This window comes from Hypomesus transpacificus, chromosome 7 (assembly GCF_021917145.1).
Source record: "Hypomesus transpacificus isolate Combined female chromosome 7, fHypTra1, whole genome shotgun sequence".
Taxonomy (NCBI): domain Eukaryota; kingdom Metazoa; phylum Chordata; class Actinopteri; order Osmeriformes; family Osmeridae; genus Hypomesus; species Hypomesus transpacificus.
The window spans coordinates 3,734,782-3,760,783 of record NC_061066.1 but is presented as its reverse complement, the minus strand read 5'-3'; the positions used below and the strand labels follow the sequence as shown (position 1 = coordinate 3,760,783).

General features: G+C 48.1%; 1 long non-coding RNA gene across 1 annotated transcript; it reads right to left on the bottom strand.

Annotated features, from left to right (window-relative positions):
- Positions 1-21,558, bottom strand: LOC124469658. The gene is made up of 3 exons (XR_006956321.1): positions 21,476-21,558; positions 1,010-1,076; positions 1-603 (listed from the first exon to the last, which is right to left on the bottom strand). It is a non-coding gene; the product is annotated as an uncharacterized LOC124469658 (long non-coding RNA).
- Between the last annotated feature and the right edge of the window lie 4,444 nt (positions 21,559-26,002).

Below are 26,002 nucleotides of genomic sequence, written 5' to 3'. Positions count from 1 at the left end.
AACTTTAGCTTCTGGTAAGTGGAGAAAATGGTACTTTCACACATAACAATGATTTCCAGTGGCAGGAATGCAGTGTCAAGAACCTCATTTCAGAAGAAATTGGTACAAACTGCTGAGTCAAATAATTGCTTTTGCATTAATTTGTTATGTGTTGTATCACTGGTTGATTTCAAAGGAGCTTTTTACTTTGTGACCGTGACCTCCAAGTAAGATTTTCAGCCAAAGTCATAATTAATTTTTCCGAGAAAGCCGAAGAGGCTCAATCTTCTACGCAAAGTCATTAGAACAGGCCTGGACACTCCTGGACTAAATCATGTTGTAGAAGTAATCTGCTTCAGACAAGCCCCAGGACCAGAGACTTATTACTACATTCTTATTAACACACTTATAACACACTTCCTCTACACAGGGGGAAAAGGCCACTTTTTGAAGAGACTTTTTTTATTGACAAGACTGGTGCCCCCTCATGTGTATTACATTCATCCTTTGTGAGTAACATTCGGCGGTCTTGAACACCCGTTCCATCCTCTTGTCTTCCTCATCAGGCATCTGATGGTTCCCGGGTCCAAGTCCCACAACAGCAGTCCACCCAAAGTCTTACAACTGGTGAAAAGAATTCATTCTAATTAATTTCCATCTGGGCTGATTGTGTGTTTTAGATTAGGCCAATCTGTAGCCTCACCACTTGATGAAGAATCTTTTGAAGAAGAGAATCCAGTATCTATTTCCAAACTAAATAACTCACTGTGGCCATTCCAACCCCAGATGCCAAATTAATTCCCTCCCTTTTTCTTTCAGCTGCTATGCTTCACTCTAATATCTCCCACTCAACAAAATGTTAATGCATTATCAATACATTTTCATACCAGAATCATTCCACAAAGTAAACAGCACGGTTCGGTTTTGGCAGAAGCCATAATTCTAGTTATATCTGCTACAGAGAGAAAATTGAATATCCATCTCAATTTAATAAGAGGTTGTGGACGCAAAAACAATGAGTGATTATTACCCAATATAAAATACCTGTTGGGAGGCTACCATGTGGGGTGGATTGATCTCCTTGCATCCTCCCAGCACTGTTGAGAATGTTTCAGAGAACACGTTGACTGCACGGCAACAATGTGTAAATACATTCTGTGCCTTTGTAACGTGGCCTTGAAGTCCCACCTATTCCCCGACAAACCGTGAACCCAAAAAATCGTTGTCAAGAATAGTAAAAATGATCAACGCAAGAAACTCTATCTGTATTTGTTTTGAGGTTCATCTTCCTTAAATAGCCTCTAGCATTTTTGCAGGAAATGCAAGCAACCTGACGCAAACTTAAAATAAACCCACATTTCACACATGCACGCACACACACACACACACACACACACACCTACACACACACTAGGGAAGTGTGAACAACAGCAAGTAAGGTCAGGCTGTGGAGGCGTAGTGTGCCACTGCTGCAGTTCCATATAAAACATAAGAGACTGCACCTCAGTGCACTTCGGCCCACACGTGTGTGTGTGTGTGTGTGTGTGTATGAGTGTGTGTACGTGTAAGAGAGAGAGAGTGAGTGAGACACAGTGTGTTCGTTGTGTAGGAGGCTTTCCCCTGGGGGTGGCTGCCTTGTTCATGGTAGTGCTTGGTTTATAGATGGAAGGATGAATCACCTCTGATGCTGTCCAACAACACTGCTCCGAGTACAGAAGAAACTTCACGTTGCATATTTTTCTTTCGATCCGTCTCACCCAAAAATGAATAGATAAAACTCAGAGAGACAAGGTCACACACACAGACGAGGTTTACATAATGAATGCGCGAGCAGCCACCTTTTTGTAAATACCCTATTGTGGAGAGAAACTCTCTGAATCATGCCGCGACGTTACATAAGCCAGCTGTATTATATTAGAGCTTTTTGTCTCCAGCCAGTCCCGGCAGCTTTGGTGAATGTGTGTCCAGGCCTAGTTTAGCTTAGCTTAGCTGCTGCTTGGCTCCATTGTGTGAGTAGGTGTTAATTGGCCTTCCTTTGTGCGTAGCATCTCTCTTACCACCACCACCCCCACCCCCCCCTCCCCTCAGAGAGCTGGGTTGAAGGCCCTATACCTGTTGACACAGGGGAGTAGCTCTACCCTCTCTCCAAACGACAGAACCAAGCACTTGTCACTTGGACTCGTCGGATTTCAATCGCGATCCAGTCAGGTCCTTCGCCCACACTGAGAGCGTGTGCCACGCGCCGTGTCTCCTCGTCGGGGCCAGCGGCCTCCTCCGTCGGATGAATAAAACACGATCCTTCATCTTACATGTGCCGCGCTGTCGTCTTGAAAGGGCGGGGAGCCATTCCTCGAATCCTGTCGTTAAACTCCTGGCAAAAAGCTGTTTGGGCGCGACGCAACAGCAGGGAGCCTTTGGGCAACAGCTGTGGCAGGGAAACTTTACTTGAGCTCGTGTGCGAGAACCCTGGAAAGTCTGAGCGGCGTCATGCCAGTGTTTTTCCAGAAGCCCCCTCATCAGGTAGACACACGTCGTTTTAGACTCTGACAGGGTTCTGCATTCTTGCCTTGGAACCTCTGTGAGTATCGAGGTTCAGACACTCCTGGTGAGGGGATGAGAATCGCCAATCTAACTCCTGCGGTTTCCCCCCTTTGCGCTTACTGTAAGAGCTGCTCCCAGAGACACGCGCAGGCACACGAACGCCAGCGCACGCGTGCAGATAAACCGCTGCGAAACGTGCCCTTACCCCGTAGGCCCTAGCCTCTGCAGCTCTCTTCAAAGCCTCCCCCTCAGCTCACCCCAGGGAGAGGGGGGAGGGGTTACATCCCCTCTCCTTGAACATCTCCCCCATCTACCCATCTACCACAACCCCCCCCCCACCCCAAATCCCCCCCCCCCCCCCCCGAAGCAATAAGCAGCCTGTCAGCCCTGACACATCCTCTCCACTGTACGAGAGCTCTGGGCTCTCTCCACGCTGGCTCCGAGAGCTGAAATATTGCTTTTTTTCCCGCACTTAATAAGCCCTACACAAGACACACCTTCAGACATGGGGGGCTTATTTATCAAAGGATTGACAATCGAGGAGGCTCATAAGGCACCTGTGTGACGTGCGTCCCAAGCTTATCCGTCACCTTCACTTCTGTGGCACCGTCTGTTTGCTGAGGGCTCAAAACTTGAACCGGCTTCTGAAACTCGCGCTAGGAGCAGCTATTTTGGAGGCGTGAGGGGGGAAATGACACTTTCCGAATTTGAAAGACAAAAACGGACGGTAACAAAACACAGTGTTTAATGAATTGTCTCTGTGGCATTGGGGGGAGGCCTCAGAATAACAAGTGGCATGTGATTCTAAAGCAATTATGCTGGATTTATGTTTATGGGTCAAGCCATCCTCTGAGAGGCACTGGGAATTGCTTTCACATTTGAATCTTCACTTGGCAAGTAGATGGACAAAGCACACTCCATTATGAAGTGACAGACTGAGAATCGAAGGCAATATAAAAAGCTGAAGGAGAACGCAGACACATGGACATAATGGAAGCATACTCGTATGAAAATGAAACTCGAAGTGACAAATGCAGTCCTAATGAGGGGAAAAGAAAGGGGAAGAAAGACGGATGAATTGGGCCTCTCTCTCCCCTTCTCTCTCTCTGTCTTTCTGTCTCTCTGTTTCTCGCTCTCTCTCTCTCTCGTTCTGTCTGCTTTGTTTGCACAATGGAATGACCAGGCCTGGCTCGGGTTGGAATTATTAAAACACTTGGGCCCTGGCACGATGTGCCCAGCTCACCATGCCAAGGTGATTAGCTGAGTGAGCACCTACTGCGAAGGAGGGGCTCGCCTGATGTGATCAGAGTTCGACCATAAACACAAGGCATCCAAGAGAATTAAGTACTGTCTGTGAAAGAGAGGGGGTGGGAGAGTAAGGAGGGAGGGAGGGAGGGAGGGAGGGAGGGAGGGAGGGAGGGGAGAGAGAGAGAGAGAGAGAGAGAGAGAGAGAGAGAGAGAGAGAGAGAGAGAGAGAGAGAGAGAGAGAGAGAGAGAGAGAAAAACAGAGAGAGAAACAGAGAGAGAAACAGAGAGAGAAACAGAGAGACAGAAACAGAAAAGAGAAGGAGAGAGCGAAAGCGATTAAGAAGGAGTGGCCCGCAGTCCCTTGCAGACCTATCTCTCTAAATAAGCAACAAAGAGTGTATCACTCTCTACATGATAATCAAGAGTGGCCACAGGTTAAAACAGTAGACAATTACCCTGACAAGACTACAGAGATGTAGAGTGGGAGTAAGTGGCTGCCTGTGTTGCAGAGAACAAACATATCGATCGTGGAGTGAAGGTTATCTTCCATTTTCATTATGTTACCCAAGCTTCCATTAGCATACCGCTGGGGCTGGGCTGCGTTCAACACCTCAGTGTGCCATGATAAATGTTATGGAGCGACCAACTGTGTGTTTTGAGACATTCATAAGTCACACACTTGCTCAAGTCGATGTTATTGAAGTGATATGTTGATGAGTTAACAGGTGTATGCATTCATCAAATGACATGTAAAGACTACTGTCTAAACAATGGACTTCCTCTATCTGTTTTTTTATGAAGCTTGTGCTGTCGTCACGCTGTACAATCTTCAGAGATTCAGCCAAACATCCTTAATGTACTGAAAACCCAGCCTTGTTTGGGTGAGTTGAAAGTAAGCCTTCTCTTGAGGTGATTCATGTCAAATTGATCGATCTCCATCTACCTGACTCATTCAGACCATCTCTGACAATGCGGGGCTAATTAATCGATTTGTGTCAGTAAACCACATAACAAAAACTGTAACCTGTCTCCATGGAGACAGACATCTCTTCCGTCCAATAAATCTCTGGTTTAGAGAATCTCTACTGGAAGACCGCCGGCCATTCCTGTCCTCTCCCTGGGTTTCTAGAATCAATTCAATCACCGCTCTCTCTTTCTAGCTTTTGGAAAAAAGGAAAAAAGTTTTCAACGTTTCAAATGTTGGATGTGTCGTTTCAATAAGTATCTCAAGTTTCAGTAACATTCCAAAATCGACCCCCTAACCCTCTTCCTCAATGCCACAGAGCATCCGGCAAACACACTTCCTAGGCCATCTTGTCACCAGAGCGATTAACATTTCTAATGTAACTTTTATAGCACTTTCAAAGAAAATCGCAATGTTTATTTATGACTTTCTACAGCCAGGAAGGCAGGGCCACGGGGCCATACATTTCTCATGAAGGGCGTCTGGGCCACAGAAGAGTGTCATTGGATATCAGACTTTCAAATCAGGTCCCGCAGGAGCCCGCAGAGCAGATGTCTCACACACTGGCTCTACTTCACTAGCATCTCCCCAGCATCTCAGGTCACATTCCTGGCTCCCCCGTCTATGGAGCCAGCTAAGCAGGCTTGACCCCCCCTTAATCAGGCCAAGCCACCGTCCCCCGTCCCCCGGGCAAGCGGCGGAGGCTAGAAAAAACCCCAACGACCACGCTCTCCGGGCCAAACGACTTCAGTCATCGCCGCCTTGGATTCCAGCGGAGTCACTTAACGGGGTGAGTGCGTTTTCCAGCTCGGGAAAAAAAAGAAAAGAGAGAAGGGGAAATAGACCACGGAGACCGCCTGTCTTCGTGGTTCTCCTCCATTATGCAAAGCAGATCGACTCGCAGTGCGGCGGGGCACCATTTTGGGGGTGAGGGCTCCTGTCGTTGCCGGGGAGAGGCTCGTCACAGGAACACTCTGGCCTACATTAGAAACAGGGCCATCGCTGCTGCGCGTTGGAGGAGAGGCGCTGGCGGAGAGGCGCTGGAGTGGTTTACTGCAATAGATCCTGGGAGCTGAAACAGAGACACTCACCACCACACAGGAAGTGTCGCCTCACTCGAAAACACGTCATTGTAAATGGACTGAATGAAGTGAAACATGCAAGATGTTTAATCGGTTTGTTGAGAAAAGCAGCTGAAGAATATAGCTCCTCAGATAACAATGTGTATCGAGCACACCGCGTCGCAACAACGTGGTGAATGTCTTGTAACCAGTTGAAGACGTAGAAGGTTTCAAAATCCGGTTCACTTGATCAATCCCGAATAACGATCAAGAGCTAACGTCTGTGCTAACTGGGAGCGCAGCTAAAGAATGAGTCAAAAGTTAAGGTGACGCAAACAAAAAACACACATCGGACAGTGTTGATCGGGCCTGAAAACCGCTGACGTGACAGGGCCGACGCTTTGAAGAGAGAGACCGACCCAAGCTGCTCGTTAGCCACGGGAGAAAAGCGTCTCAGGTGAGGCCATGGATGAGAAGACCTGAGCTTTGAGGGTGTACCTTCAGTGCCTGTTAGCGCCTCGCTAGCTTTCCTCTGGAGACGTCAATAGCGGAGGCCTGAGGCCGGGAAACTGTTCACACATCTTTACCGAGGAAGCGATGCAAAGAGGAGGCAGACAGAGGCCCCAGGAAGGCTTCACATGGGAGGCCTCAGGTGACCCAGGATGTAAGTACTTCCCTCAACCAACTAAGCGTAAGATGATTTTTTTTTTCCCGAGGAGGAAGAACAAAAGTAAGGGCATGGGAAAAGGAGATGGGCCGTGACAAGAATGCCGCCAGGAATACCTTGAACATTGTCCATATACAGTATAGTGTTGAAGAAAGCGAAAGTTTACAGATGGATGTATCGTAAATCCGATGACATTCTAAGCTGGGAAACTGTTCTCTAACAGGAACTGTTCTGACCGTGCAAGTGATGGAGGTGTTGGGTGTGACGAGACTCATGGGAAATTTGCAGTTACTATGTTAGCTAAATAATTCATGCAGTCTTTATGGGCTTCAGGTCGTCTGTCTCCTGTGTCTGTAAACTTACACGGATCTCTGCGTTGCCAAATTGAAGAAAATCAATGTTCAAGAACCGCATAGGGCAAAGTTCAGCTTGAACAACCACGGGCAAAGAGAAGACAGTGGGGTGCTTGTGAGAGTGAATAGTCGGGTGCCTCAACCTCAATCAAAGATTGACTCTTCTGCTCCAACCAGGGATGAACAACACACTGACTGGAAATATCTGCAGGAGTGAAAGCCAGGTTCCCCGGCTTTGTTCTCTGAAGGAGACAACAGGCTGGAACTGATGTGAGGGGTGATGAAAAGCCTGGGAGAGAATGTACCTCGTTAATAATTTTTTAAAAAAGCAGGAAGGGACATATAAATGGACTCTAGTTGCTCAGTTTTAGTTGCTTAATCTTCCGGATTAAGCATCCTTCAGCTGCTCCACTTAAAGCTGCAAAACCACACATGGTTTATTTTCCACAGGGACAAAGAAGTGGAATACTTTAGAGATTAAGATTATGGAGGAATATTGAAGAAAGAGCAACTCTTTGACATTGTCTGTCCAAACTCATGAATAGTACGGTGTGCTTTGCAAATGTCAGAGGGTTTTCATTTTTATGGAGGTGAAACACTCCTTGAAAGAGAGTAATCAGTGTGTCACAAGCTTACACATGCCAGGCTATTACAAGCAGCAGTGCTGATATAAATGTCTTGAAGGCATTTCATTTTGACAACTGAGGCCATTTAGGAGGCATTCATTGTGCGTAATCGGTTTGATTATAGCACAGTCTTCCCGTGGTGCAAATAAAGCCATTCATTTGTGCTGAAACAGCATATGTTTACTGCTCTATATTTGACCCAAAACATCTTACTAAGGTAAAACTGACTAGCTGCTTGCCATTCACTACTTTTATAAGCCTCAATGGCTGTGTGAAAAGGATGGTCAAATCTGACCTCAACTTTCTAACCAGTATTTTGTGCTAAACTGTTTTATTTGGTGGGATTCCATTTTCTTTGAAGGTAACAAGTATCTACTGTTCAGCAGCCAGAAGAACAACCTAGCACGTTGACTTTTCAGGGTAAGTCACCATTTCACAAAGAATTACACGAGAATGTCCATTTGTGATTGACAGCAATAGAAAGACCAGGAAGGAAGCAGTCACAATGATGTCAAAGTGTTCCTCTCCAACAAATACATGCAATTTGACAGGTACCATTCCAGCATGTGCTACTTTAACACTGTGCATGTCTCTTGGGAGGGCGGAAAAGAGATGATACAGCCTGTTTTGGATTTCGAAATCCTTCCTTCCAGAAACAAACAACCACAAATTCCACATGAGCTGCCTTTAAGAATGTTTTTCTGAAACACGTAACATAATAGACCCTGTGACTCAACACGCAAAAGTCAGACTTCTGAGATGCATCGGGATACTAGACAGAAATAAATGAATTAGCACTGACGTGCACTTTAATCAACAAGAAAAACAAACAGTTCATCCAATAGCCTTGTCCCTGGTCACCCTGACCTTCAGCAAGGTCAGTCTCACATGCTTGGACATGAGGCATGGCATACAACACCAAGTTATCAGCCAAGGGTATATGTGTTGGCTACTTACTTCTTCTGTCTCTGTCTCTGTCTCTCTCTCTCTTTCTCTCTCTCTTTCTCTCGCTCTCTCTCTCTCTCTCTCTCTCTCTCTCTCTCTCTCTCTCTCGTTCTCTCTCTCTCTCTTTCTCTCTCTGGCTCTATGGCTCTCTGGCTCGACGTTGAGCCCAAAGTGGCCTCCAACAACCTGGCCAAGGAGGCAGTGTTCGGGCCCTGGTGCTGGGAGGGCAGGGAAGGCTCCGTCTCTCTGGGGGACGTCCCAACCCACAAAGGCATCTCAATTTTCTTGTGATTGAAAATCTAATAGCCCTGTTCAGCAGATACACTTACGTAAGGACAGTCATCAAACGAATGAGGATCATTTGCTGTATTGATTGACCCACGATAAACCGAGACGGCTGCGTTATTAATTCATCCCTGCAGCTTGTGTGCATATAAGATCATCAATGCCCTCCAGCGATGTAATGGCGTTATGCCTTCTCCGCCGGCCCCCTCCCCATCCACCCACCCTTTGGGAAAACCACTGCTCTGGAAGTGATGCATGCATCCATAATGTTCTGTTGCATTCCTGCATCTCACACATTCGTTCCGGTGTGTGAGCTTGGCGAAGGGTAAAGACCGGCTTCCCCTCACAATCCCAAACACAGCTGTACACCAGCCGCCGAGTCTCCCCCCCCCCCCACCCTTAATGCATCCGCTTGATTCGTTTGCGGATAACGACCTCCTGCTAATGAACACTCATTTCTTCACTCAATAAACCATCTGCCGCTGTGCCTGAGATGCCTTGCAGGTATTTGTTTTGTTACACCCGCCTACTCCTTTATTTTACTCGCAAACCGTTTCGTGCTCTTTCAAACGAGCCACCGTGTTGTTTGTGCAGGTTTGCATTCAAACTTGGGACGTGGGAAACAAAAAAACACAACTTCTGGTTGCCAGCATTGGAAGTGTTAACCGAAGCCTGTGTGTGTTGTTGGATCCGTTATTTATTTATTTGTCTGCAGGTGCTTGCATGAAAGACAAAAACACATGGCTGTGGAAGAGAACCTCTCATTTCCAGGAGGGCTGACAGGATCATCGAAACCGCAGACCCAACATATCCTTGACGATCGGCTCCGAAAACCGAGTGTAACGCACACTGACAGAAATAGACATCGTTATCGCGCTACCTGCACATCAGTAAAGAAGAAAGCCGGCGTGTCCATAGCTCATCCGCTCTCTCTCTCTAAATCTCTTCTTTTTTTTTTACCAACCAGGAAGCAATCATTGGAAACCCTGTGACCAGTAATGGAGGTCTGCCACCCTGAAGACCATCTGGTGACCCCGCCTCCGCCTGAGGCGTCCTTCCTCCAGCCCCTAACAACCACCTAGATGGCCGTCTGGGTGCTCTCTAGCTTAAATCATGACTGGCCTGGAATGGCTTCCACCAAGAGCGCTGTGAACTGGTAACCCAGAGGGAAAGTCAGAGGGGATTTGAGATAGACAGGAATCATTAAAAAAGAGGCCCCCACAGTGGCCAAGACATGGGAGTAAGAGGGGGAGGGGGGGGGGGGGGGGGCGAGGGGGGGGGGCTGACATGAGAGCAATCAATGTCTGCACGAGGGGGGTCACTCGCAGCCCTGGTAGAAAGTGCTGGAGAGTACAATCGCCATCCTCAAGGCCCCTGTGCTGAGCACATTACCATACGCCTTTAGATCAGCGGGAAACAGACGAAACCATTCATCCCTTATGAATAATTGAAGGAGTCCAGTAGTGTACTTTAGGCTTTCAATATGGACAAGAGTAGTCAAGTAACCTGCGACGGAACCTGTTTTCGGAAGTCATTTTTAAGTAAAACAATTTACAATGGAGGGTGATTTTCTATTTATTTGCCTGGAGTTTTGGTTCAACAGGGCTGACTGAGGAGCTGTCCACAGGCCGGTGCTGAAGTGAAGGAGGACCTGTTCCTGCAGCAGCAGGATGGTGTGTATTGGAGACACACAGACCACTTGTCTTACATGATGGAGTGGGTTTTGAGGACTGGCAATAACAGATTGAACTTTGCAGTGTCGAGAAGCAGAAACCTTATCTGAGTGGAGAAGGTAAGGGTTAAATGAGGACACCCTTTGCCGATCATTACGTAATACTTTTATGAGAACACTACTTCCTTTGTTTGCTCACTGGAAGAATACAACCACTTCAAGTGCCAGCCTCATGCCAACCAAGCCACACAACGGTCGACAAACAAGCGGCCGTTCAACAACAAGAAAAGCTACCTTGACAATCCCATGAGAACTAATGCCGTACTGGAGAGCTAGAATCTGTGATAAACCTACTCAACCATTACCAAACCAGACCCTGGTGATAAGGGCAGGTTTACCCACGGTCAGGTTTAACGAGAGGTCGACTCAAAATGGGATCATGGACAACATTCACTCATGCATTCCGGAAGCATCCGGAGCATAGAATCGAAGGTTGCAGTACATAAAACGCCATTCCTAATCATACCCGACAGGCACCATTGGTGATTTAGTACCTTGAACCAGTAATGAGAGTAATAGGCAAACATTCACCCCCGCACCAAGGGATAACCTATTATTGGAAAAGTCTATTAGAATATGACCACAATGTTCTGTACTCTGGTGATTAGATGAGGCCGAGAGCGCAGGAAGTGGAGGCGCTGAGAGGAGAGTGTCCAGGGGATAACCACATTGTGTTTCCCTGATGGAGCAATCTGGCCCACAGCTTCTCCTGTCAGCTCCAATAACCCCGCTAATCCCCACCGCAAACTACAGTGAGGGGCCACAGAGCACATCTGGCAGTCTCCTATCTGAGGAGAAGGCTCTGGATGTGTGTGGGTTCGACTCTGGTTTGTGCACGCATGTGTGCGTGTCTGTGTTTGGGCGTGTGGCGTGTGTGAGACTGCCTACTTCTGTGTGTTTGTTTATGTCCGGGTGTCCATATGTCGGTGGGAGGGTGGGAATACATGGGTGTGGGTTCGCTTGTGTGTCCGTGTGTGTAGTGTGTGTGTGTGTGTGTGTGTGTGTGTGTGTGTGTTTGTGTGTGTTCGGATGTGGGGCAGATGGCAAGCACAGGGCGCCTGCTACGTGCTGGACTGTTATGATTTCAATGTCACGCGCCAGGGGGGCGGTCTAAAGGCCAAACACAGAGTGTATTATTATTGGAGTGGCAGCAGGTGAAGTCTCCAGGTCAAGGCCATGTTACATCACGGACATGCTGTGTGGCATACTGCAGTGCTTTCTAAGAGGACAGGGGGGCGGGGGGGGAGGGGGATGGTTAGAGAGTTCTGGAGCCTGGGACAGACCACCTGCAGCAGCCTTATCTCAGGAATTTCAAAGGGGAATCAGATGGCAGTTCAAAGGAACTCCTTTGTTGTAACCTGTTTAATTTTGCTGTGTAATCAAAGCTTGGCAATCTCGCTGGCGGATCTTCACAATATCCCCGTGTTTGGCCAGTTAGCTTTGAATTTTCAGGACGTGTGATAAAAAGAGTTTTGGTACTCACAAATTCGATTTCCCCGAATCAACAAGACATTTTCACATGACTAATCACAACCGGTGTGTTCCATTTTGCCTTCAATTTGCCACGACTGCACATCTTCCCAAATACACGAAACGGGAACGCAAAAGGTTTTCTTGTGGTAATGAGAAATTGTAAGAGGCATGGGATAAAGTGAAGATAAAACCCCCAAACAGATAACAAGAAGATGAGAACGTCTCGTTCTGGTCCGAATCCTCTGGGGGATCCGGCATGGAGGATCCTCAGGCTCGAGAAGATGTGATGGTGGTGGAGTTAATGGGGAAGTGACAGGGAAGGCTAACAGATTTAGTCTGTCTCCCTGCCCGCTCTCCTCATGGTGATTCCAGTAAAGCAGAGCAAAGACGTGCCTTTCTGTCTGGAGAGACACTGTCAGGAACAGCCCCCGAGTCTTACCTTGTATAATATTGGGATAATGTAAACCTGCACCCTCAATTTCATTGCATGTCTCCAATTAAATATACGATCAAATACTTTTCGGACACCTCTTTCATTTACATTCACAGCATTATGATTAAAAAGAAGAGACTGAATCGTGGCTGCCATTTTGAAAAGTTCAACAAAGTGAGTTTTAATGAATGGAGTTCAGAGTCCAAGACCACGACAAAACGCCAAAGGTTCTTCTCATGTCCACTTCATTAGCGTGCACTCGGCTGGCGTGAAACTTTTTTGATCAAATTAGAAGATAGAAATACAGTTAATGAATTCAGTGGGCTTGTCTGTATTAACCCCGGGTCAGGGACAGAATTGATTGTAAGATCCATGCTAAAGTATGTAATTAGGGGAACTGTTTTCATTGTGGTAACAGCGATACAACGATATCGATCAGCAGTCCTAGATCCCCTATCTAGTGAAGGTTTTGTATAGAAATGCGAGAGGTACTGTATCCATCCTATCACCTGAAGGTTTGTCTAGTTAACCGAACATCGACCATGTTCATAAAACATTAACTACGTCGAATGGTCCTTCATGTGACCTCCAGGAAAATGACTTGGCGCCCAACAAAGAGCAAATCAAATTCGTTCAGCAGTAAGGTCAAAATAAAGTTTGTGCTTTCACTTTCGGAGTGGAATGTAAGGACAAACTCTTTCATGGGTTGAATGAGGCCTTTTGAGCACTCCAGCTGGCATGTGGGTCTCCAAATAACTTTTTACTTCTCAGTGCCCAAACACAGAGGGCAGATAGCCAAGGGACTACAAGTTTTTTTTTCCTTTATTTCCATCTCTCATTCATAGGGGACTGCAGTATTGGAGCAGTGTTGGAGAGCTGAGATCAGCACAGGCATGGCTTGAGTAATGGCAGCCGTTCTTTGGACAGGAAACTCATAAAGCTTCCTATTGCAGCTCCTATCTCTCTGTAACAAGGATGGATATCTCCCTCTGTGGAATACAAACTAATACTCTATTTTGGCTCAAAGGAAAATAAGCTGCAGCTGCCGGTATTTGGGCAAATAAACCCTGTGACGTGTAAGAAAGGATGGCTTTATCCCGTCGGGATTCACCGAATCGTATAAGGTTTGGTCTGGAAATGAAGCACACAATGTCTGCCCATAACAACTGAGGTACACAAGCCAGCTATTCCCGGCAACAAATTAGATATCAGGGATATATTTCTGCTAATCTAAGAAAAGCGTAATCATGTTTTAAGATATGATTCGTCTGGAGTAAACGTATTCAAATCTCCAGAGTAATGGTAATAGACACTATCCAGACTGTTGAAAATTACATTTGAAGCGTGAGCAAAGTCACCTTGACACCGAAACGCAACAGGAGTCTCAGAGCACCCTTCCACTTAGAGACAAATCACAATATTTTCAATCATAACGTGCTGGAGGGAAAACATACAGTGAACCGCTGTCTATCGACTGGTTTCTTGTCTGGTTGTCATGCGTTGCTCATGGAACTCAGAACTCATGTGAGCTCATAGGGGAATTATTCTCAGACATGATCCAACCGATGTGCCATCTAGCTGCATTTTTTCATGAATGCAGAGTGTCCACCAGTGCTTATTACATTTACATTTATATGACTTATTATCACCCATAGCAAATTACCAGTCATACGACAGCACATTCTATGCCTTATATAAACTGTACTGTATACATCACGTTTAGAATTATTGTAATATATTGTAGCGATCCACGGATTGGTCACGTGTTAACTCGCGCTGTTGGCGCAAAGGATTGTGGGTGGCGCAATTCACATACTTGTTTCATGTTTGGTTAATGTTGTATGCATGTTTGAGTTGAGTGTTGTTGTTCTGTCAATTAGGTTTGTCAGTGGATGATGTATGGATATTAGTAACTATAAGTTATCGTTGTTGCCATAACTGTGAATTGTATGTGAGTTAATGACGTGTTGTTGGCATTCACATGTGATTGGTGGTGTAGTAATAAAACCTGTAGTCGAGCGGTGTATGGGACACAGGATAAAAAGGTCTTCTTCTCTGCGTCCAATCATTACGCATCCACTCCAATATAGACCCCTAGCGCCATCGTTACATTGGTGTCAGAAGTGGGATGGCGCAACCACGCAGGATGGAGGAAGAAATCGCTGATCTTGAAGAGACCATTAAGAGGACTCGGCTACACCTGGAGAAACGTAGGCTGAAGATGGAGCGTTCCAGGGCAAGAACGTCGTCCCACGCTGATGGGTCCAGTGTGCCACGGCCTTGTCGCCCCCTAGAGGCCGGGAGTGGAACCACAGAACACACAGCCATAGCTGTGGACATCCAACCTGACCTACCTGGGGCGTCCCCACAGGTGGATGTTGGGGCCATCCTGCCCCGTTCCACTGCCATGCCAAGAACACCAGCGAAGGTGCCCAAGTTCAATGGAGAGACGCTCCTGGAGCCATATCTTGCCCAGTTCCAGTTGGCAGTGTGGCATGGTGGTTGGAGCAGCGAGGAAGCCGCCACTCATCTTGCCCTGGCGCTGGAGGGAAATGCGCTGCAGGTGCTCCTGGATCTGACCCCGGGAGAACAGCGGAACCTGGAGACCTTGACCGGGGCCTTGGAGAGGCGGTTCGGGCAGCCACCATTCCCTGACCAGAGTAGGGACAGGCTAGCCAGCTGTCGCCACCAGGAGGGAGGGAGTTTGGGGGCTTTCGCCGCGGATATCCAGCTCTACGCCCGCCATGGCTATCCAATGTTCGACGCCGCTGCAAGAGGGGAGCTGGCTCTCCATGCATTCCTCAAGGGGCTTATGCCAGAGCAGCTACGCCAGCATGTGCGTCTCACCATGCCCAGAACCCTGGAGGGGGCTCTTCAAGAAGCGGTACGGGTAGAGGCGGTGCTCTGCACTCAGGCTGCCCCACGGCTGTCCCTTCCACACGTCCGGGCCATCGACTGTGAGGGTGAGGAGGCCGAGCCAGTTTGTCAGGTGCAGTTTCAGCGGCGGCCAGCCCCAGCTGGGAACCGTCGACCTCGATCCACTCTTCGGTGCTATCGTTGTGACGAACCTGGTCACATTGCCCGTGACTGCCCAGCACCAGCACCAGTCTCCAGAGCACCACAGCAGACGGGAAACGACGGGGGGGTGGCGCAGTGAGGGGCCCGCCACCCCAATCGTTGGCCCCTCCCTTAAGCCAAGAACTGTTGATTGGTCGTGTAGGCCACACTAGGGGACTGTATTTGGACTGCTGGCTTGATGGCCAACCCTGCCAAGCTCTAGTAGACACGGGGTCTACCGTCTCACTGGTGCGTCCTGGCGTCCTTCCAGGAACCATGGGGACGTTCTCCGGCGCATGGGCAAAGTCGGACACGAACCTGGTGACGGTGACAGGGGAGAAGGCTGCTACAAAGGGGAAGAAGCATCTGCGGATCCAGGCTGGGAACCAGGAGGCGGAGCACGAGTTCTGGCTTGCCAATATTCAGGACTCGTGCATTATCGGCCTGGACCTGTTGTCCCGTTGGGGTGCCTATGTTGATGTCCTGAGGGCAGCCATCACCCTTGGTGGGGAGACTGTGGCGCTCCAGGCTGGCCAAGACAAGAACACAAAGGTCAGAGACCAGCAAGCCAGCTGCCAAACAGCTGCCACCAGTGACTCCATGCCAGGTCAGCCTACCAACCATACATCGGCAGAGACGTCTGAGGCGGTGAGGGAACTCTGCCGCCGCAGCAGTGATGGCCTTGACCAACAGCAGTGCGGCCAGTTGAGGCACCTCCTAGAGGACTATGCAGATATCTTTGCAGCAAAGGATGAGGACTGTAGGCGGACGGGGTTGGTTCAGCATTCCATTGACACCGGTACCGCCCAACCCATCCGCCTGCGGCCTCACTGGCTGGCCCTCGGCAAGCGACAGGTGGCAGAAGACAAAGTTAGGGAGATGGCTGCTGCTGGGGTAATTGAGCCCTCTGACAGTCCGTGGGCCACACCAGCTGTCCTCGTTCGAAAAAAGAATGACAGCTGGCGGTTCTGCGTGGACTATCGACGTCTCAACGCGGTGACCAAGAAGGACTCTTACCCCCTCCCTCGCATAGATGACGCCCTCGACCATATCACAGGCTCCAGCTGGTTCAGTTCCCTTGATCTGCGTAGTGGCTACTGGCAGGTGGAGTTGGCCCCTGACGCACGACCAAAGACTGCCTTTACCATTGGACAGAGACTGTGGCAGTTTCGTGTTATGCCGTTTGGACTCTGTAATGCACCAGCAACGTTCGAACGGCTGATGGAGAGGGTACTGGCTGAAATACCACTGAGTCGTTGTGTGGTATACCTGGATGACCTGCTGGTGCATGCCAGCGACTTTGACCGAGCCCTGGGTAACCTGCACGAGGTCTTTGAAGCCATTCGTCAGGCTGGGTTGCGGTTGAACCCTGCCAAGTGTCGCCTGCTGACAAGAGAAACGCAGTTCTTGGGCCATGTGGTCAGCGCGCACGGGGTAGCTACCGACCCCACCAAGGTGGCCGCAGTCCAGAATTGGCCACCCCCTGCCAACGTCACCGAACTGCGGAGCTTCTTGGGCCTGGCGTCCTATTACCGGCGTTTCGTCCGGGGCTTCGCCACGATTGCCAAACCCCTCCATCGACTGACTGACAAGGGACAGCCCTTTGACTGGGACGACGTGTGTGCCGGAGCCTTCACCCAGCTAAAAACTGACCTTACCGAGGCTCCCATTTTGGCCTACCCAGATGCGGAACTGCCCTTCATCGTGGACACTGATGCCAGCAACGTGGGAGTTGGCGCCGTACTGTCCCAGAGTGTTGGAGGGGTGGAGCGCGCAGTAGCCTACTTTAGCCGCACTCTGAACCGAGCTGAAAGGAACTACTGTGTGACCCGGCGTGAGCTGCTGGCAGTGGTCCTGGCACTGTGACAATTCCGGCCGTACCTGCATGGCAGCCATTTCCTTGTGCGCACCGATCATGCTTCCCTTACCTGGCTGTTGAACTTTAAGAACCCGGAGGGCCAGGTGGCTCGCTGGCTGGAGGCCCTACAGGAGTATGACTTCGAGATCCAGCATCGACCAGGGCGGTTGCATGCTAATGCTGACGCCCTCTCCCGCCGCCCCTGTGCAGTCTTGGAATGTCGGTATTGCCAACGTCAAGAGGAGCGGGACCAACCACTGACGGTGGCGGCCATTCAGACAGCTGACTGCGAGGGGAGTTCTCCATGGACCTCCGCTCAGCTGCAACAATGCCAGGAGGCCGATGCAACCTTGGCGGTGGTAATCAACTGGCTGGCGACGGGGCGGCGTCCCGAATGGACAGAAGTGTCTGCCCACGGACCGGAGGTTAAGGCTTACCAATCACAGTGGGGCAACTTGGAGCTCCATGACGGGCTGGTGCACCGGAGGTGGAAAGCTCCTGGCCGGGGAAGCGACCTCCTACAGCTGCTGGTACCCCGTGAACTCCGCCAACAGGTCCTTCAGACCGTCCATGGCTCGGTGGGGGCGGGGCACTACGGCATCGCCAAGACCCTCCGCCGCCTCAGGGGCCGATTCTATTGGCCAGGTTGTCGACGGGACGTGGAGCTGTATGTGCACTGCTGTGACTTTTGCACTGCTAAGAAAGGGCCAACGCAGCGCTCCCATGCCCCATTGCAGCAGTACCTGGTGGGGGCTCCGATGGAGCGAGTAGCGGTGGACATACTTGGGCCCTTTCCAGCGACTGATTCCGGCAACCGCTACGTCCTTGTGGCCATGGATTATTTCACCAAATGGCCGGAGGCATACGCGGTGCCGGATCAGAGTGCCACCACAACTGCGGAAAGGCTGGTAGAGGAGATGTTTGCCCGCTACGGGGTCCCTGCGGAACTCCATAGTGACCAGGGGCGGAACTTCGAGTCCCAGGTCTTTAGCGAGGTCTGCCGACGGCTGGGAGTATCCAAGACGAGGACGACACCTCTCCACCCGCAGAGCGATGGGCTGGTGGAGCGGTTCAACCGCACCCTGGCTACCCAGCTCGCCATCCTGACCAGCCAACATCAGCGGGACTGGGATCGCCACCTGCCCCTGGTCCTGTGGTCGTACCGGACGGCCGTCCAAGAGTCCAGCCAGTGCACACCAGCTGCCCTCATGTTTGGGCGGGAATTACGGACACCGGTGGACTTGGTTTTCGGGACCCCGCCCGAGCCGGAGATTGCTGGAGGAAAGGAGATGGATTACTAACTTACTTAGGTTGATAGATCGCCTCCAAGTAGTCCATGAGTACGCTCGTCAGGCCCAGGCTAACTCTGGGGTGCGGCAGAAAAGAGCCTACGACACCCGGTGTCGGAAGCTGACCTTCAAGCCCAGTGACAAGGTCTGGATGTATTGCCCTACTCGTAAGAAGGGGGTGTCACCCAAGCTATGCAGTCACTGGCAGGGGCCCAGTGAGGTTATGGAACGGGTTTCTGAGGTGGTGTATTGGGTGCGCATGCCTGGTCGGGGGCGTGTGGTGGTGCTGCACCAGGACAGACTATCACCATATCGCCCGCTTGCTCCAGAGACGGGTGGAGCAGAGAACGACACCAGCGGCACCATTCCCACTGGACAATGTAACCCCCCCCCCCTATGGCACCTTCTACCAGTCCCAGGAGGCCAACTCGGCGGCGGTTACGGCCAGGACACTTAAGAGACTACCTGTTGGGTGATGGCCCTCAGGTGGGGGCTATGTAGCGATCCACGGATTGGTCACGTGTTAACTCGCGCTGTTGGCGCAAAGGATTGTGGGTGGCGCAATTCACATACTTGTTTCATGTTTGGTTAATGTTGTATGCATGTTTGAGTTGAGTGTTGTTGTTCTGTCAATTAGGTTTGTCAGTGGATGATGTATGGATATTAGTAACTATAAGTTATCGTTGTTGCCATAACTGTGAATTGTATGTGAGTTAATGACTTGTTGTTGGCATTCACATGTGATTGGTGGTGTAGTAATAAAACCTGTAGTCGAGCGGTGTATGGGACACAGGATAAAAAGGTCTTCTTCTCTGCGTCCGATCATTACGCATCCACTCCAATATAGACCCCTAGCGCCATCGTTACAATATATCATCTTTAGTGTGATTTCAGATCATTCCGATTACTCACAACAACAGAAAACAGGAGGTAACTGAAGCTTTACTAAGCCAGTGTCTCGAGCAGCATGCCGTCCGACAATTTGCTTTAAAACAGTTGTGTCCAGGAGTACAGGTTATATGTAACCGTCCTCACTAACAGCTAACCCCAGGGCCAATTTCAGAGCGTTTAAATTAGAAACATGTCCAGCATGTTTCCAGGACCATCTTGAACCTCGGGATGAAAGAGGAAGGAGAGGTAATGTGTGCACCATTTTGAAATGTCAACCCCCACCGGCTCAACGAGAGGCGAGACGCGCTAAAGCAGACGCGGCTAAATGAACGCGTCAGCCGTAAACTGCGGAAGTGTTTTAAATCGCTGCCTTCAACCCATCTCCGTCTCATTGGCTTCCGACCTCCATGACTGTCTTTCGCTTTATCTCGGCTCGTCAGGCTAAGGCCCTAATGTACTTTGCAATGTAGCTAATAGGCAATTCACAGTGAAAATGACTGAGATGTATATTTCTAAAAAGGAGAGTATTGGTGAATTGTATGCTATGAGACATGGTATCATGAAAACCTCAATGCTGTAATCCGGATCCTAAACCTTGATGCATAACCTCTGAGAAAAAAAGCCATATGGTATACACCTAACCGACGAGCTCCTATTGGACTTTATGCACACAATACGGTCGACAACTGCATGTGTTTATCCCAATGCGAACCCTGTGTTTCACCCAGTTGCACAGCAAGCTGCAACAGACTTCCTACTTCATCATCCGAGTCAGCACCCAGGCTGGAGGAACACAGTCGTTTCACACAGCGCCTCCTCCAAAGCTCTGGGAAACTGAACCCCCATCATCTAATATGCCAGCCACACAACTGCAAGGAGGAGTGGGGAATAGGTGTGGAGGGAGAGGGGAGAGAGAGAGCGGTGTGTGTGTGTGTGTGTCTGTGTGGGGGGGGGGTCTTTAATTCCACCCCTGTGAACAAGTAAAGCCCAACGATGGTATCTAGACCCAGATGATTCTCCTTGCAACAATAAAGTCCCGTAGTCCCATAAGCTTGCAAGTACGAACAGATAGACAGGATTCGGGAGGTACATCACAGCACTTTCATCCCAAGGAGAACGACTTAACCCTTTCGACGCTGTGCTCGGTGAGCTACAGTATGGGAAGATAGCCTTGCTGCGCTTGGATCATGGAAGACTTGGCAAATCTGTCAGTTAAATCAAATCAGAGCGTTAACCCCCTCTAAATCCCACCCCGGGCACTGTGTGCAGCTATTATGGAAGGCGATGAGAAGGGTTTGCATTTCTAATGCATGGCATTTGAGAGGGGCCGACTGTCAGAGGTGGGAATAGGACTGAAAGGCTGTGTCTCCAGTCGCATACAACCTTCCAAAAGATGGAGGCTCCATGGCTCTCGGAGGTGTGCGTACAGCACAAAGGATGTTTCTCGACGTGCACTGTCTGTGATGTTGGTTGTCATTACTGACAGCTGGGCTTGAGGCAGATGCAACTCCCCTCAGTGTCCTTTTTCGTTTCCGACATGCACTGATGTGCTCTATGTTTGTCATGCTATGATTGCTGCTCCCGCATGAGTCTGTGAAGCTAAACGGATTGTTGGGGAAACATATGTGTGCTTTTCGCCCGTGTGTCTGTTTCCGGGGGCTGAAGGTGATTGCTTTCGTGTGTGCACATGCATTATACATCAGCTCCAATCTCGAGGCACGTGGGTGGTCGCAGGGAAAAACGAAAATGGAAATATGAAAGGGCCAGCTCGGTCATGTGTCTGCTCGTGGATGCGTCCTTGTTGGTGAATGTTTCACGTGTCTTTTTGCATGTCACACGATCCTCCTGAATTATTCACTGTAGGAGTTCTAAATGTCTATCATGGATGTAAGTGGGCATGAATCCAACTCCCTGACAGTGATAGAAACCACATACATAACATTTTATTATGCAAAATACATTTTTTATAGTATTCATTCCAAACAGTAATCTGAGGAATATGGGTGTGCTACATCTGGTCACATGAATGTAGGCAATGCTCCCACATTCAAAATATAATAACATTTACAGTACCTGCATCAGCAACTTTCTTCGGGATTCTGTCCCCCAAAAACATGCTGGATCATGCTCCGTCTATCTACCACTTTCACTTTCACTGTATGTTTGCCACACTACGCCAAATCCCTCCCCCCTCATCCTCCATTCCGTACACAGAACGCTCCGTTTGCTGGGACTGCCCCTCAGGCGTTGCCTCTCCTGAGTGATTTATTGTCTTTCAAGGCTGCTCCTGCTCTCTCTGCACTGCCGTCCCGACTCCTCCAGCCCTCCTCCCACCCCCTCCTGATAAAAGAACTGAGAGGGAGAGGGGGGGAGACAGAGGGGAAAGGGAGAGAGAACTTCCACCACTGGGACATCACTGTACAGTTTACTGAGCTGCTTGTAAATAGGTGAAGTCTCCAGGCCATGCATGTTAGTAGATGACATCCTAAACTCAACAACTTGACGTCAAAGATTATTCTTGATACGCTTTAAGTCCTGATGAATATGCATATGAATGTCAAACTAGGACAAAGATCATTTTTTTACAAACGTACTGTATATTACTCTACACAGTTGGAGTTCACCCTTGTTTTTGGCTGAGGTCGTGTTTAGGCAGGCGAAATGAAAGGCGGTGGCCTGAGTCTGGAGAGGATGCAGACAAATAGAGACAGATGAGGGGGGGCCGGTCCTCAGTGTCACCTCATTACTCTGATGGCTCTCACATTATTCCACTGTCACTTCCATGCTGAAAAATCAGCCGGTTGCCTTGGACCCGCACATTATCTCCATCCATCAACACTACGACTTCAACAACAGCAAAACAGAAGGAGCAACTATCTGTCTTCCTTCCTTTTCTGAAGAAAACCAAAAAGCTTTTTCAGCTACTTTGTACTGAAGCCAAGTGCCTTTTAAATCGCTTCGCACAGCATCGTGGAACCACTTGACACATCTTAAATGTTTTTATACATTTTTTTGTCTACAAATACAGTTCATTGTTACTTTATAAACATGATATTTCATATAACAAAACAGCTCAAACGTTAGCAGATTCCAAGTTTCTATTATTCTCTGACAACCACTGCTGTAGAAAAAGTGTGTCTGAACTTAGATTTCCCAAGAATCAAGGCCAAAATACTGTGTCAAACAGGCAGACTATTCAGACACTTCACTCTCAAGGGCTACCTACTGTGTTCCGGTCACCAGTCTTTGTTTCTGCAAACGCTGACCTGACGCAAAAATGCAGGAACACGCTGCCATATGTTTCAATTAAAATAACACCGCAAGATGGAGGTGTCCAATTCACATATTGCTGATGCACATACCACCGGGAAACTTGGATGAAGAAATGGGATTCCCATTTTGTTGAGGATTTCAAAACATTTACCAGAAAACCGGGATCCCTTTCTCATCAAGTCCTCCCTCAGTCCATCCATCAGTGTCACTGGAAAGTGAATATGTAGCAGTTAATTAAAGGCACTTTGGAGGAGTGCGCTCCACACTCGACTGCTAGAAGGCTAATGGAGTAGTGCCATGGTTGTTAACCCCTGAGGTTTGGACTGGAGGCTACTGCTAGTTTATGTACAAGCGCCTGCTGAAGGAATAAATGCTAATGTAAAACATGTATGAACAAACAAACTGGATTTGTTTGTTCCATTCCAGACACCTCAAATGTAAATTGTGGTGTGAGATTTTACTGTCTTATTTGGATTGTCAATCTGTTGATGACCTATAAATGTTCAATGTCTACTCACTAAACTAACAACAACTGGTAAATTAGACTTAACTAACAGCAGAGCTGCAGTTGACATTATGTTAACAGTTCCTTGATGGTATGAGCATTTGCCTATGTTCTACAAAATGGGCGTATTAAAAGAAATACACTATCTATTTTTTAATCTACAGAATACGATTCATTTACAAGAAAGTGAAATGACCAATATGGGCTGGCTCTAAATTGATGAGGCTAGTGAAGATTTCTCTGGGGAACATGATTTTCCAAATGACTGTTGGAAGTAGTTCTTCTTCCGGGCATCGCAAAAACATGAAATAAGCAGTTGTTAATCACATCCCTACATTGGACGCCATATCACATTTCATTTGCTTCAACACACCATTTCCTGCATGTGAAATAGCCTGTGAAATTTGTGCTGAAGTTTGTTTTATGCTGGCATATTCTATGCCATAAGAATATCTATCATACATCATGATGAGTCTAAATATATTTTACTATATCAAAAATTGTTCAGCCACAGAGACAGACTGGATTTATTTTTCCTGTAGTCAAACTGCCAGTCAGGGATTTGTGAAACAGGCCTATTGTTTAGATTTGTATCTGTTTCTACCAACTAGCAGCCCACTGGTTGACCAGTTGCTTCAAGAGAGACAGTCATGCGCTGATATCAGTAAATATGATAAACACAGATTCAGTAGTTATTTCAACAGCGATCACCTTTCCAGAGAACGACTTAGGTCTCAAAATGTCACAGTGATTACAATCTGTGTACATTCAAACCCAAATCCCTGTCTTGGTAGCCCACTATTGTTGGCTGAGGTTCTCAGAAATAAATATGCTGCCCAATGGAGTTGGAGCTGACATTCTCAAATGTGAAATCAATGACATCACTGCTGGTGTTTCAACCTATCCATGCAGTGACATTTAGGAAACAGTGAGAGCTTAGGATCTCATTTGTATGAGAACAAGAGGTTGTTCTTAGGGGGAAAGTTGCTGTATGTGTGTCTGTGTTCGTGTACAGTCACTCAATAATTCCTGCGATTTTCAAGTAGCTATTAGTTCATATTGATGTGAAGGTTTTCTTTGCTCCGTCTTGGAACATACTGGCATTGTAGCCTAGTTTTTGGCTCAACAAAATATCTAATATTGTGACTTTTCACTAAGCTATTACTGAGCGAGATCATCTTGACAGACACTGGTGTATTGATATACAAACATTTATTGACTTTTTGAATGTCGTCCGCATCGCTGCCGTTAAATGTTGTCAATAGGTCACATTCAACTAACTCCTTGCATTCAGTGGGTTGCAAATCCACATTTTAAAGGGAGGAACACACACACAGTGCACCGTGCAACAGCACAAACACCGTTACATAACACACTCACACACTTACAAAAAGCTCCTTGGTGACATGCATGCATGCCCACACACACTCTCTTTCACACACACACACTCTCTCACACACACATACATACAAACACACAAACATAAACACACATGCACATGTCCATACATTTTCAAGCACACACACATCGTAGGGGGGGACATGATTGATTCATTGCCAGTAGCAAGCTGAAACCATGCTATCAACAGCAATCTAAAGTTTGTAATTCATGATGAGTAGGTTGCCTCAGTTTTAATTGAGTTTCGCCTAAAGCTTGAATATCATTGCATTTGATTAACAGGCAGAAAGCTGCAGCACACAGATTCTCTCTGGCTTATCCAATGGAAAATGTGCTTACCCTGCTAATTAACCAGCACAATAGGATTCATTTGAGATGGTTTGGCAAAATAAATAAGTAGTTATCGCTCTATGATATTGTTTTTGTTCGTGTTCCTTCTTAGGAACTATAGTAAACAAGACTAATGAAACATATTCAAAAAGAGGTTAATAACTGTTGATGACAACTGGGGCCGTCTTTCAGAATGGGGTCATATTGAATCAGCTCCCACCCAAAGGACTGACAAGGGTATGTGCCATGTGTGCCATATGTACCATGTGTCATTCAGTAGAATCCTTGAATTATGAATTTCACATGAATTCCATTTCCCAAATAGTTTGTTATTTTTAAAGGCCTATCGTGGGTATGGGCTAAAGATAAATTCAAGAAGACAGTCTCAAACAGGCCTGAGCACACATACACGCCCGGTGAGCGACAAACGTTTCCATCCCGGTGACAGGTGAGCTACGGTCTCCCTCTCTGATGCATCACTCCCCTCGCCTGTCTGTCTGGATCTCACAGGTGAACAAATAGAGATGCCCCTGCTGGAGATGGAACTGCAGCAGACCCCAGATCTGGCCTGTCAGCTTTGCTTTGGTGTGTTGGGATTTTGTCCTGAAGTCACGGTCACAGGAGGGTTCAAACAAACAGCCAAATGCCTAAATATAGTCTGTACGTAAAACCTTCAAGGTCTTCCCCCTCGCTACACTGGATGACTGTGACCAACAGTATTAAAACTGATAAGGAAGTAAAGGTCACAGTTGGCTGGGGTCATGTGAAACGGACCATTGATTTTGGCAGCAGTTTGTCAGAACCATGAATGGTGACATCAGATATCAGGGAAAAAGGCACCGTGATGTCATAAGTTATGTAACCGGGCAATGTGACTTTTTCTCAGACGAGAAGTCCAAAAGACTTCTATACAGTACAGGGACATTGTTGCATCATAAATGATGAGAAGCATCGGACAAGGGCCAGAGCACTGTCTGCAGACTGGGGTAAGCAGTAGAGTGCTGTGCTTGGAACAAAGTACATTGCAGAAGATGGGGTGATGCCCCTACCACAAAAATAGCACTTTGAGAATCTAGAAAGGCACTATGTTAATG